This window comes from Delphinapterus leucas, chromosome 9 (assembly GCF_059928025.1).
Source record: "Delphinapterus leucas isolate spDelLeu-1000000601 "Yukka" chromosome 9, BTC_Dleu_Yukka2, whole genome shotgun sequence".
Lineage (NCBI taxonomy): Eukaryota > Metazoa > Chordata > Mammalia > Artiodactyla > Monodontidae > Delphinapterus > Delphinapterus leucas.
Genome location: NC_143137.1, coordinates 39,622,575 through 39,634,642, shown reverse-complemented (window position 1 = coordinate 39,634,642; position 12,068 = coordinate 39,622,575). Strand labels below are relative to the sequence as shown.

Genomic DNA, 12,068 nt, shown 5'->3' with positions numbered 1-12,068 from the left:
CAGGGATTTAAAAATATTATGTTTTGACAATAAAGTGTTATTGTGTTTCTAAGCTTAGAGAGTAGAAGTAACAAATGAAATCAGTTTTTTGCTTTTTGTTTTTGTTTGTTTCTTTTTAAGTATCAGGAGGGAAAAAAGGAGAAACATAGAGTAGGTAATGAAGTGGCTGTGATTTCTGATTTTCTTTTCATCTAGGGAAAACGTAATCACAGGCAGGGGTTTTGTGCTGCTTATATTGACGTGCTATGCTTTCTTTCAACGTGAGTCAGATGCTAGCAGTTATATACAGATGATAAGAAATTCTGAGAATATTGAATGAAAGGATTTCTTTCCTTAGTGAATGGGCAATCTTCCTTGCTTGAAAGAATGCCCTCAAATAAAAGCCCCTGAAATGGCTTTAGATGCAAACTTGGTTACAGCTTCTGTAGAAAAGCCAAGTTTAAGAAACACTGAGCAATCAAGAAGATATTTGATGAGTTAAAAGGGGTTTTCTATTCTAGCTGAGTGGCAGGAAGTTAAGTTAGGCCAAGTAGTAACTAATAAATGATTTAAACAGGTAGTATTAGTGAGAAAATTAGATGTGTATCCTCAGAGTATTTAAATCTTTTTTTGGTAATTTGTGTATCATGTACTTTAGTATTTTCAGTGATTTTTTGGTATAATTTTTTTTCTGTTTTTGATGTTTTCTGTTCTTTTGATGAAATTCTTTCATCAAAAGCCAACCAAACAAACAGAACCCTGAGTTTTGAAACATGCCATATATATATATATATATATATATATATATATATATATATGCGCCTGTATTAATTCCATCTATGGGATGTTTGGTTATTTATTTATTTTTAATGGCAGTTTTCATTTAAATTATATTATAAACAACATTGCATTTGGCTAATTTATAAGATCACAGCATAATTATTCTAGCATAGTTTCTAAAGAACAAATTAGTTCAAATCACTAACAGATTTGCTGAAATTGGTTATGTAATATAGTATATTAGCAGAATAAATGATTTAAACTAACATAACTTGTGGAGGTTAATAGTAACAAACTTGAGAATAATTCATAGACAAGGTTAGAAATATACTAATATTAATGTTAATGACATTAACATGATTCTTCTATATTTTACTGATGTAACTAGTCCAGAAAACACATAGTAAGCAAGAAGAAAAAATTAGAACCTCCAATAGCGACCAATGCTGTTGAATATAATTATAAATTATAAATTGGCAGGTAAAACTCTAATCCTAAATATTATATCCATGTGATATCCCTGTAGTTTGTTTTTTATTTTTTACATCTTTATTGGAGTATAATTGCTTTACAATGGTGCGTTAGTTTCTGCTTTATAACAAAGTGAATCAGTTATACATATACATATGTTCCCATATCTCTTCCCTCTTGCGTCTCCCTCCCTCCCACCCTCCCTATCCCACCCCTCTAGGTGGTCACAAAGCACGGAGCTTATCTCCCTGTGCTATGCGGCTGCTTCCCACTAGCTATCTATTTTAAGTTTGGTAGTGTATATATGTCCATGCCACTCTCTCACTTTGTCACAGCTTACCCTTCCCCCTCCCCATATCCTCAAGTCCATTTGCTAGTAGGTCTGTGTCTTTATTCCTTTCTTATGCCCAGGTTCTTCATGACATTTTTTTTTTCTTAAATTCCATATATATGTGTTAGCGTATGGTATTTGTCTTTCTCTTTCTGAATTACTTCACTCTGTATGACAGACTCTAGGTCCATCCACCTCATTACAAATAGCTCAATTTCGTTTCTTTTTATGGCTGAGTAATATTCCATTGTATATACGTGCCACATCTTCTTTATCCATTCATCCGATGATGGACACTTAGGTTGTTTCCATCTCCGGGCTATTGTAAATAGAGCTGCAATGAACATTTTGGTACATGACTCTTTTTGAATTATGGTTTTCTCAGTGTATATGCCCAGTAGTGGGATTGCTGGGTCATATGGTACTTCTGTTTGTAGTTTCTTAAGGAACCTCCATACTGTTCTCCATAATGGCTATACCAATTCACATTTCGACCAACAGTGCAAGAGTGTTCCTTTTCTCCACACCCTCTCCAGCATTTATTGTTTCTAGATTTTTTGATGATAGCCATTCTGACTGGTGTGAGAGGATATCTCATAGTAGTTTTGATTTGCATTTCTCCAATGATTAATGATGTTGAGCATTCTTTCATGTGTTTGTTGGCAGTCTGTATATCTTCTTTGGAGAAATGTCTATTTAGGTCTTCTGCACATTTTTGGACTGGGTTGTTTGTTTTTTTATTATTGAGCTGCATGAGCTGCTTGTAAATTTTGGAGATTAATCCTTTGTCAGTTGCTTCATTTGAAAATATTTTCTCCCATGCTGAGGGTTTTCTGTTGGTCTTGTTTATGGTTTCCTTTGCTGTGCAAAAGCTTTGAAGTTTCATTAGGTTCTATTTGTTTATTTTTGTTTTTATTTCCATTTCTCTAGGAGGTGGGTCAAAAAGGATCTTGCTGTGATGTATGTAATAGAGTGTTCTCCCTGTGTTTTCCTCTAAGAGGTTGATAGTTTCTGGCCTTACATTTAAGTCTTTAATCCATTTTGAGCTTATTTAGTGTATGGTGTTAGGGATTGATCTAATCTCATAGTTTTACATGTACCTGTCCAGTTTTCCCAGCACCACTTATTGAAGAGGCTGTCCTTTCTTCACTGTACATTCCTGCCTCCTTTATCGAAGATAAGGTGACCATATGTGCGTGGGTTTATCTCTGGGCTTTCTATCCTGTTCCATTGATCTATCTTTCTGTTTTTGTGCCAGTACCATACTGTCTTGATTACTGTAGATTTGTAGTATAGTTGGAAGTCAGGGAGCCTGATTCCTCCAGCTCCGTTTTTCGTTTTCAAGATTGCTTTGGCTATTCGGGGTCATTTGTGTTTCCATACAAATTGTGAAATTTTTTGCTCTAGTTCTGTGAAAAGTGCCAGTGGTAGTTTGTTAGGGATTGCATTGAATCTGTAGACTGCTTTGGGTAGTAGAGTCATTTTCACAATGTTGATTCTTCCCATGCAAGAACATGGTATATCTCTCCATCTATTTGTATCATCTTTAATTTCTTTCATCAGTGTCTTATAATTTCTGCATAGAGGTCTTTTGTCTCCTTAGGTAGGTTTATTCCTAGATATTTTATTCTTTTTGTTGCAATGGTAAATGGGAGTGTTTCCTTGATTTCACTCTCAGATTTTTCATCATGAGTGTATAGGAATGCCAGAGATTTCTGTGCATTAATTTTGTATCCTGCTATTTTACCAAATTCATTGATTAGCTCTAGTCGTTTTCTGGTAGCATCTTTAGGATTCTCTATGTATAGTATTATGTCATCTGCAAACAGTGACCGCTTTACTTCTTCTTTTCCAATTTGGATTCCTTTTATTTCCTTTTCTTCTCTGATTGCTGTGGCTAAAACTTCCAAAACTATGTTGAATAAGAGTGGTGAGAGTGGGCAACCTTGTCTTGTTCCTGATCTTAGTGAAAATGCTTTCAGTTTTTCACCATTGAGGACGATGTTGGCTGTGGGTTTGTCATATATGGCCTTTATTATGTTGAGGAAAGTTCCCTCTATGCCTACTTTCTGCAGGGTTTTTATCATAAATGGGTGTTGAATTTTGTCGAAAGCTTTCTCTGCATCTACTGAGATGACCATATGGTTTTTCTCCTTCAATTTGTTAATATGGTTTATCACATTGATTTGCGCGTATTGAAGATTCCTTGCATTCCTGGGATAAACCCCACTTGATCATGATGTATGATCCTTTTAACATGCTGTTGGATTCTGTTTGCTAGTATTTTGTTGAGGATTTTTGCATCTATGTTCAACAGTGATACTGGCCTGTAGTTTTCTTTCTTTGTGACATCCTTGTCTGGTTTTGGTATCAGGGTGATGGTGGCCTCGTAGAATGAGTTGGGAGGGTTCCTCCTTCTGCTATATTTTGGAAGAGTTTGAGAGGGATAGGTGTTAGCTCTTCTCTAAAAGTTTGATAGAATTCGCCTGTGAAGCCATCTGGTCCTGGGCTTTTCTTTGTTGGAAGATTTTTAATCACACTTTCAATTTCAGTGCTTGAGATTGGTCTGTTCATATTTTCTATTTCTTCCTGATTCAGTCTTGGCAGGTTGTGCATTTCTAAGAATTTGTCCATTTCTTCCAGATTGTCCATTTTATTGGCATATAGTTGCTTGTAGTAATCTCTCATGATCTTTTGTATTTCTGCAGTGTCAGTTGTTACTTCTCCTTTTTCGTTTCTAATTTATTGATTTGAGTCTTCTCCCTTTTTTTCATGATGAGTCTGGCTAATGGTTTATCAATTTTGTTTATCTTCTCAAAGAACCAGCTTTTAATTTTATTGATCTTTGCTATCGTTTCCTTCATTTCTTCTTCATTTATTTCTAATCTCATCTTTATGATTTCTTTCCTTCTGCTAACTTTGGGGTTTTCTATTCTTTTTTCTCTAATTGCTTTAGGTGCAAGGTTAGGTTGTTTATTCGAGGTGTTTCCTGTTTCTTAAGGTAGGATTGTATTGCTATAAAGTTCTTTCTTAGAGCTGCTTTTGCTGCATCTCATAGGTTTTGGGTCGTTGTGTCTCCATTGTCATTTGTTTCTAGGTATTTTTTAAATTTCCTCTTTGATTTCTTTAGTGATCACTTCGTTATTAAGTAGTGTATTGTTTAGCCTCCACGTGTTTGTATTTTTTACAGATCTTTTCTTGTAATTGATATCTAGTCTCATAATGTTGTGGTTGGAAAAGATACCTGATACAATTTAAATTCTCTTAAATTTACCAAGGCTTGATTTGTGACCTAAGATATGATCTATCCTTGAGAATGTTCCATGAGCACTTGAGAAAAATGTGTATTCTGTTGTTTTTGGATGGAATGTCCTATAAATATCAATTAAGTCCATCTTGTTTAATGTATTATTTAAAGCTTGTATTTATTTATTTTCATTTTGGATGGTCTGTCCATTGGTGAAAGTGGGGTTTTAAAGTCCCCTACTATGAATGTGTTACTGTCGATTTCCCCTTTTTATGGCTGTTAGTATTTGCCTTATGTATTGAGGTGCTCCTATGTTAGGTGCATAAATATTTACAATTGTTATATCTTCTTCTTGGATCGATCCCTTGATCATTATGTAGTGTCCTTCTTTGTTTCTTCTAATAGTCTTTATTTTAACACCTATTTTGTCTGATATGTGAATTGCTACTCCAGCTTTCTTTTGGTTTCCATTTGCATGGAATACCTTTTCCCATCCCCTCACTTTCAGTCTGTATGTGTCTCTAGGTCTGAAGTGGGTCTCTTGTAGACAGCATATATATGGTTCTTGTTTTTGTATCCATTCAGCCAGTCTGTGTCTTTTGGTGGGAGCATTTAATCCATTTACATTTAAGGTAATTATCGATATGTATGTTCCTATTCCCATTTAGGTATTTTCCTTCTCTTGTGTTTCTTGCCTAGAGAAGATCCTTTAGCATTTGTTGTAAAGCTGGTTTGGTGGTGCTGAACTCTCTCAGCTTTTGCTTGTCTGTAAAGGTTTTAATTTCTCCATCAAATCTGAATGAGATCCTTGCTGGGTAGAGTAATCTTGGTTGCAGGTTTTTCTCCTTCATCACTTTAAATATGTCCTGCCAGTTCCTTCTGGCTTGTACAGTTTCTGCTGAAAGATCAGCTGTTAACCTTATGGGGATTCCCTTGTGTGTTATTTGTTGTTTTTCCCTTGCTGCTTTCAATATGTTTTCTTTGTATTTAATTTTTGACAGTGTGATTAATATGTGTCTTGGCATATTTCTCCTTGGATTTATCCTGTATGGGACTCTCTGTGTTTCCTGGACTTGATTAACTATTTCCTTTCCCATATTAGGGAAGTTTTCAACTATAATCTCTTCAAACATTTTCTCAGTCCCTTTCTTTTTCTCTTCTTCTTTTGGAACCCCTCTAATTCGAATGTTGGTGCATTTAATGTTGTCCCAGAGGTCTCTGACACTGTCCTCAGTTCTTTTCATTCTTTTTTCTTTATTCTGCTCTGCAGTAGTTATTTCCACTATTTTATCTTCCAGGTCACTTATCCGTTCTTCTTCCTCAGTTATTCTGCTATTGATCCCTTCTAGAGTATTTTTAATTCTATTTATTGTGTTGTTCATCGTTGCTTGTTTCATCTTTAGTTCTTCTAGGTCCTTGTTAATTGTTTCTTGCATTTTCTCTATTCTATTTCCAAGATTTTGATCATCTTTACTATCATTATTCTGAATTCCTTTTCAGGTAGAGTGCCTATATTCTCTTCATTTGTTAGGTCTGGTGGGTGTTTATATTGCTCCTTCATCTGCTGTGTGTTTTTCTGTCTTCTCATTTTGCTTATCTTACTGTGTTTGGGGTCTCCTTTTTGCAGGCTGCAGGTTCGTAGTTCCCGTTGTTTTTGGTGTCTGTCCCCAGTGGTTAAAGTTGGTTCAGTGGATTTTGTAGGCTTCCTGGTGGAGGGGACTAGTGCCTGTGTTCTGGTGGATGAGGCTGGATCTTGTCTTTCTGGTGGGCAGGTCCACGTCTGGTGTTGTGTTTTTGGGTGTTGTGGACTTATTATGATTTTAGGCAGCCTCTCTGCTAATGGGTGGGGTTGTGTTCCTGTCTTGCTAGTTGTCTGGCATAGGGCGTCCAGCACTGTAGCTTGCTGGTCGTTGAGTGAAGCTGGGTGCTGGTGTTGAGATGGAGATCTCTGGGAGATTTTCGCCATTTGATATTATGTGGAGCTGGAATGTCTCTTGTGTACCAGTGTCCTGAAGTTGGCTCTCCCTCCTCAGAGGCACAGCACTGACTCCTGGCTGCAGTACCAAGAGCCTTTCATCCACACGGCTCAGAATATAGGGGAGAAAAAGTATAAAGAAAGAAAGAAAGAGGATAAAAGAAAATAAAGTAAGGTAAAATAAAATTATTAAAATAAAAAATAATTATTAAGAACAAAAAAAATTTTTTTAAGTAAAAAAAAGCAAAAACGGACGGAAAGAACCCTAGGAGAAATGGTGAAAGCAAAGCTATACAGGCAAAATCTCACACAGAAGCATACACATACACACTCACAAAAAGAGGAAAAGGGGGAAAAAGAATAAATCTTGCTCTCAAAGTCCACCTCCTCAATTTGGGATGATTCGTTTTCTATTCAGGTATTCCACAGATGCAGGGTACATCATGTTGATTGTGGAGATTTAATCCGCTGCTCCTGAGGCTGCTAGGAGAGACTTCCCTTTTTCTTCTTTGTTCACATAGCTCCCGGGGGTTCAGCTTTGGATTTGGCCCCGCCTTTGCGTGTAGGTCGCAGGAGGGCGTCTGTTCATCGCTCAGACAGGACGGGGTTAAAGGAGCCGCTGATTCGGGGGCTCCGCCTCACTCAGGCCGGAGGGAGGGAGGGGCACAGAGTGCGGGGCGAGCCTGCGGCGTCAGAGGCTGGCATGACGTTGCACCAGCCTGGCACGCGCCGTGCGTTCTCCCGGGGAAGTTGTCCCTGGATCCTGGGACCCTGCAGTGGCGGGCTGCACAGGTTCCCCGGAAGGGAGGTGTGGAGAGTGCCCTGTGCTCGCACACAGGCTTCTTGGTGGCGGTAGCAGCAGCCTTAGCGTCTCATTCCCATCTGTGGGGTCTGCGCTGTTAGCTGCGGCTGGCGCTCTGGAGCTCCTTTTAAGCAGCGCTCTTAATCCGCTCTCATAGCGCACCAGGAAACAAAGAGGGAAGAAAAAGTCTTTTGCTTCTTCGGCAGGTCCAGACTTTTTCCCGGACTCCCTCCCGGCCAGCCGTGGCGCACTAGCCCCCTGCAGGCTGTGTTCTCGCCGCCAGTCCTCTCCCTGCGCTCCGAGCGAAACCCGAGCCTCAGCTCCCAGCCCCGCCCACCCCGGCGGGTGAGCAGACAAGCCTCTCAGACTGGTGAGTGCCGGTCGGCCCTGATCCTCTGCGCGGGAATCTCTCCGCTTTTCCCTCTGCACCCCTGTTGCTATGCTCTCCTCCGTGGCTCCGAAGCTTTCCCCCTCTGCCACCCGCAGTCTCCACCTGCGAAGGGGCTTCACACTGGCCTCTCACTGCTGCGGCCTCTCCCGCTGCGGAGCAACAGGCTCCGGACGCGCAGGCTCAGCGGCCATGGCTCACAGGCCCAGCAGCTCCGCGGCACCTGGGATCCTCCCGGACCGGGGCACGAACCCGCGTCCCCTGCATCGGCAGGCGGACTCTCAACCACTGCGCCACCAGGCAAGTCCCGTGGGGAGTTTCTTGCCTTTTGGGAGGCCTGAGGTCTTCTGCCAGCGTTCAGTAGGTGTTCTGTAGGAGTTGTTACACGTGTAGATGTATTTCTGATGTATCTGTGGGGAGGAAGGTGGTCTCCGCGTCTTACGCTTCCGCCATCTTCCCCTAGATTTGGGGTGTTTGTTTTTTAGAACAAAGGAGTGTAGAAGGAGACCACTGATTTAACTAGATAAATGATGGAGGGAAATGGCTTTAAGCAGATTAGTTGTAAAATTAAATTAAAGAAATTTATGCCAAAGACGGCATCTTCAGCTGACACTTCATGTAGGCATGCAAATCGTGACCTTCCCATACTACTCCGATTTCTCTGTTCGTTCTCACTTGCTTTTCTTGGAGACGACATTTCTTCACACAGGTTTTGCCTCTACTCAGTATTCACTTTGAATCCTCCCTCAAAGCCTCTGTCCTCTTGGGAGACTTCAGAGTGGCCTCTCCTGACTCTGATCATTTCTTTCCTTTAACCCTTCTGCTACTAACATATCCCATGTACCATAACCCGTGGCTTTTTCTGTCTCTGGGATTGCCCAGAAAACGCACCCAAAGGACAGGGCAAGTGTAGCCTCTCCCTTTGCAGTCTGACAGCTCTTCTCAGAGGAGAAAGGTCATTGAGAAAGGATCTAACTAGAGACCAGCATGCTCACTTCTAGTCCACATTCCACCCCCAGTTAGCCACGGAACTTGGGCTCATCAGGCATCTCTCTAGTCTGTAAGAGGTGTTAAAAGATAACCTGCAACATATTAAACATGTGAAGAATTTATTTGAGCAAAAATAGATTTGAAACGGGCGGCGCCAATCAGGAAGTGGCTAGGTGGCCAGGGGAAGGACGGGAGCCAGGGTTAAGCAAGTTCAGAGAAAGTGGAGGAGTTTGCCTGGCTATAGCTTAAAGCCTAGTTTGCTCTTTGTGATTGATTGTTTCTTAGCACTTCAATTTCATAACTTTGGCACGTTTACAGGCTTAGATTTTGGTTTATGTTTGCCGTGCTGGCATTAGAGCTGCCTCAGTCTAATGGTTTCCTTGTTTAATTAATTGAACAGCAGATATCAGCTGCTCACCTGCAGGCAGAACTGATGTGACAGGTGAGGTAAATGAGATGTGCTTTGTAAACTGTAAAGTGCTCTGTGAACGTGGTGATTCTGCATCCTCTTCAGTCTCTCTGGTCGGCTGCGACCGCTTCTTGGGCATCTGACCTGTGCCACTTCGCAGGGCCTTGCTCTGGGAAAGCCTGGTGCCTGGTTAAATGTCCTGCTGTCACCCGCTGAAATTCTTAACCACTTTGTCTTTTCACTTGTGGTTTATAAGTCAAGGCTGAGGGAAAATGGAGCACAGGAGGAGATGCTTGGAAATAAGAATAATATGCACCTCCTCTGCTCCTTGCTGCCTTATTTGAATAACACGCGGAATTCCAAGATATTTGGGGGTTAAGTATTGCTCAAAGCCACTAGGAGGTAAGATGTTAAGACTATGACTGAGTAAGGGGTGGGAGGCATTTACTGACTGCCCCTAGAGACCACACATTCCCGGTTGAACTAAGAATTGTCTCTAATGCAGAAAGAAGGCCATGATGGCATTCTGAAAAATAGAAACAGCCACAGAGCTCTACCAGGCCCTTTCTTACTTGTGTTACTTCCTTGCATTAGCCAACCACTTACAGTGAAATTAATGACAGGAAAAGGAAAAATAGGGCTTCCAGTTCCTTCTCCTTTTAGTTCTTCCTTACACATCAGTCAGCCAGTGTAGAGTGTCAGTAGAATGTATGCTTATCAAGAAAGGAAATAAAGATGGTGGTGATGGTTGTACAATATAGATGTACCTAATACCACTGAACTATCCACTTAAAAATGGTTAAGGTGGTAAATTTTATGTTATGCTTATTTTACCACAATTAAAAATATTAAAAATTAATTTTAAAAAGAAGTAAAATAAAACCAGTTAAATTAATTTTATGGAATGTTTCTGCTGTTCTGGTGAGAATGAAATATACATGTACTAACCAAGACATATGAATTACATAATTTTGTGATACTGCAACTGAGTTAAATTCTCTCATATTTTCATTTAAAATGACATTGCATAATATAAAGTGAATGATAAGATTTCTTCCATTTAAAGTTTTAATTTAAAAAAGTTTGAATTATGTTAAATAGCAAATATTAAACAATATGACAAGTTGAGAGAAAGACTACAAGAAGAAAGGAAAAAATTATATTTTAGTACTATTAGAGGCATTGTTTTTTTCTTGCTTTTTAAACGAGGGGCCCCAGATTTTCATTTTGTATTAGACCCTGCAAATTCTGTATGTTGCCCTGTTCATCTGTACTGTATTTACATTGGTGAGGAATGTATTTGGAAAATGTAAAGAATGCATGTAACCCCACATATATAGCTTTGTGAGCACAAAGTTCCCAGTGGGATGCTAAAATAGAGATGTACACTTTTTAAAAAAAATTTATTGGAGTATAGCTGATTTACAATGTTGTGTTAGTTTGAGGTTTACAGCAAAGTGAATTGGTTATATATATACATGTATCCACTCTTTTTTTTTTTTAGATTCTTTTCCCATATAGGCCATTATAGAATATTGAGTAGAGTTCCCTGTACTATATAGCAGGTCTTATTAGTTATCTATTTTATATATAGTAGTGTGTATATGTCAATCCCAGTCTCCCAGTTCATCCCTGCCCCGCCCCCATCCCCTGGTGACCGAGACATACACTTTTAACCTGAGCCTTTTACCCATGTCATATTGTTAATAAGCTTATTCTGTGGGTTCTCTTGCTTTAGTTTTGTCTTCAATTCATTTCTTGATATATATGCTATTTAAGAGATTATTCAATGTCTCATCCTGGCATTCATCAGTGAGAGCATTTAACAGTGAAAAGTTAATGAAGCAGAAAGGATTTTAATTGTTCATAACCATCTTTTCACTTTTACTAATTGCTTTTTGGGTTTTCCATACATCTTCTTTAGGTTAAAAGAATTCTCAAAAATAAAGGAAGAAAGAAAGAAAGAAAGACTTTTAAATTCTCACATGCATTTTCAAGTCCTTCTTACCAATTCCATAGTAATAAAAAGAAAAAAGGAATGTTCCCTGCAGCTCTGAAGACCCCTAAGTGCTAAGTTAGACATTGAAAGTTGGTCTGCCTCGCTTTTAATCACTCTTTACATCTGTTGTTCCTTTTTATAACTTTTCTTATTTGCCTTGTGCTAATATTTTCATATTATTGATTACTGACAAGAAGAAGAAAAGAGCGCTTAATAAGTTCCTTTCTTCACTATATTTCACTGATTCCATTTTATCCCCTCCTCTTCTCCCTTTCTGTACCTATATCATCACTGACTCAAGTGCCTGTCATCTTCAAAGCATGCTTGAGGCCTGTGTCTCGGCTGCAGGGAACCAGGCAGGTATTAAACCTTAGCATCTTGCTGTTGTTTTAAAAATGAAAGGGTCAAGAAAATCCACCCTGTTGCCCACTTGGTAGATCATTCTAAACTTAAGCTGTTACTTTTGTTTTTAAGGGATATAAAATATGCTGCCTTTTATATTAAGAAAGACCCTATTGTCCTCCTTTCCATAGAGCCTGCACTTTGAATTGTATTTCCAGTTGGAGCAATGATCCATCCACATCCTGTTTCAGGATCGGCTCTGCGACCAACAGCCTACCGTGAGAGGTACATTTACTGGGGTGATTGGTGCAGTCCAGTTTGTAGCTGAGAAACAGATTATCCACAAGCCAGGTTT

The 12,068-nt window shown here is 39.4% G+C and overlaps 1 long non-coding RNA gene across 1 annotated transcript in view; it reads left to right on the top strand.

The window, feature by feature from the left end:
- Positions 1 to 8,910, top strand: part of LOC149748384 (uncharacterized) — a 248,427-nt gene extending 239,517 nt beyond the window's left edge. Inside the window, exon 6 of the long non-coding RNA XR_016394209.1 lies at positions 7,792 to 8,910. This is a non-coding gene — a long non-coding RNA (uncharacterized LOC149748384). The remainder of the gene's footprint in view (positions 1 to 7,791) is intronic.
- The last annotated feature ends 3,158 nt before the right edge of the window (positions 8,911 to 12,068 follow it).